This window comes from Synchiropus splendidus, unplaced genomic scaffold (genome assembly GCF_027744825.2).
Source record: "Synchiropus splendidus isolate RoL2022-P1 unplaced genomic scaffold, RoL_Sspl_1.0 HiC_scaffold_23, whole genome shotgun sequence".
Taxonomy (NCBI): domain Eukaryota; kingdom Metazoa; phylum Chordata; class Actinopteri; order Syngnathiformes; family Callionymidae; genus Synchiropus; species Synchiropus splendidus.
This window is the reverse complement of record NW_026527057.1, coordinates 26,254-28,593: the sequence shown is the minus strand read 5'-3', so window position 1 is coordinate 28,593 and position 2,340 is coordinate 26,254.

Below are 2,340 nucleotides of genomic sequence, written 5' to 3'. Positions count from 1 at the left end.
CTCCCACTATAGCAGAAAGGGTCTTTCTAGTAGTTGCACATCAAATATAAGCTGTCTGAAGTGTTTTTCCAAAGTTATCAACATTATTATGTTTGGCGTTCTGGAACCCACCTCATCTCAGGCTGTAAACGCGTTTTCTGCATTGTGCCATAACTTTGCAGGGAGACTTCAGAACATGAAATTTTCTCCTCCCACTATAGCAGAAAGGGTATTTCTAGTAGGTACACATCAAATCTAAGCTGTCTGAAGTGTTTTTCCAAAGATATCAACATTTTTAAGTTTGGCGTTCCGGAACCCACCTAATCTCAGCCTGAAAACGCGTTTTACATATTTTGCCATAACTTTGCAGGGAAGCTTCAGAATATGAAATTTTAACATCCCACTATAGCAGAAAGGGTCTTTCTAGTAGTTGCACATCAAATCTAAGCTGTCTGAAGTGTTTTTTCAAAGTTATCAACATTCTTATGTTTGGCGTTCTGGAATCGACCTTATCTGTGGCTGAAAACGCGTTTTACGCATTGTGTCATAACTTTGCAGGGAAGCTTCAGAACATGAAATTTTAACCTCCCACTATAGCAGATAGGGTTTTTCTAGAAGTTGCACATCAAATCTAAGCTGTCGAAAGTGTTTTTCCAAAGTCATCAACATTTTTAAGTTTGGCGTTCCGGAACCCACCTAATCTCAGCCTGAAAACGCGTTTTACATATTTTGCCATAACTTTGCAGGGAAGCTTCAGAATATGAAATTTTAACATCCCACTATAGCAGAAAGGGTCTTTCTAGTAGTTGCACATCAAATCTAAGCTGTCGAAAGTGTTTTTCCAAAGTTATCAACATTCTCATGTTTGGCGTTTCGAAATCGACCTTATCTCGAGCAGAAAACGCGTTTTCTGCATTGTGCCATAACTTTGCAGGGAAGCTTCAGAACATGAAATTTTAACCTCCCACTATAGCAGATAGGGTTTTTCTAGAAGTTGCACATCAAATCTAAGCTGTCGAAAGTGTTTTTCCAAAGTCATCAACATTTTTATGTTTGGCGTTTCGAAATCGACCTTATCTCCGGCAGAAAACGCGTTATCTGCATTGTGCCATAACTTTGCAGGGAAGCTTCAGAACATGAAATTTTTACCTCCCACTATAGCAGAAATGGTCATTCTCGTAGTTGCACATCAAATCTAAGCTGTCTTTGAAGTGTTTTTCTAAAGTTATCAACATTTTCATGTTTGGCGTTCCGGAACCCACCTTATCTCAGCCTGAAAACGCGTTTTACATATTTTGCCATAACTTTGCAGGGAAGCTTCAGAACATGAAATTTTAACATCCCACTATAGCAGAAAGGGTCTTTCTAGTAGTTGCAGATCAAATCTAAGCTTTTTGAAGTGTTTTTCCTAAGTTATCAACATTCTTATGTTTGGCGTTCCGGAATCAACCTTATCTCAGGCTGAAAACGCGTTTTACGCGTTGTGCCATAACTTTGCAGGAAAGCTACAGAACATAATATTTTCAACTCCCACTATAGCAGAAAGGGTCTTTCTAGTAGTTGCACATCAAATCTAAGCTGTCTGAAGTGTTTTTCCAAAGTTATCAATATTTTTATGTTTGGCGTTCCGGAATCGACCTTATCTCAGGCTGAAAACGCGTTTCCTGCATTGTGGCATAACTTTGCAGGGAAGCTTCAGAACATGAAATTTTCACCTCCCACTGTAGCAGAAAGGGTCTTTCTAGTAGTTGCACATCAAATCTAAGCTGTCTGAAGTGTTTTTCCAAAGTTATCAACATTCTTAAGTTTGGCGTTCCGGAATCAACCTTATCTCAGACTGAAAACGTGTTTTCTGCATTGTGCCATAACTTTGCAAGGAAACTTCAGAACATGAAATTTTCACCTCCAACTATAGCAGAAAGGGTCTTTCTAGTAGTTGCACATCAAATACAAGCTGTCTGAAGTGTTTTTCCAAAGTTATCAACATTATTATGTTTGGCGTTCTGGAACCCACCTTATCTCAGGCTGAAAACGCGTTTTCTGCATTGTGCCATAACTTTGCAGGGAGACTTCAGAACATGAAATTTTCTCCTCCCACTATAGCAGAAAGGGTATTTCTAGTAGGTGCACATCAAATCTAAGCTGTCTGAAGTGTTTTTCCAAAGATATCAACATTTTTAAGTTTGGCGTTCCGGAACCCACCTAATCTCAGCCTGAAAACGCGTTTTACATATTTTGCGATAACTTTGCAGGGAAGCTTCAGAATATGAAATTTTCACATCCCACTATAGCAGAAAGGGTCTTTCTAGTAATTGCACATCAAATCTAAGCTGTCTGAAGTGTTTTTCCAAAGTTATCGAC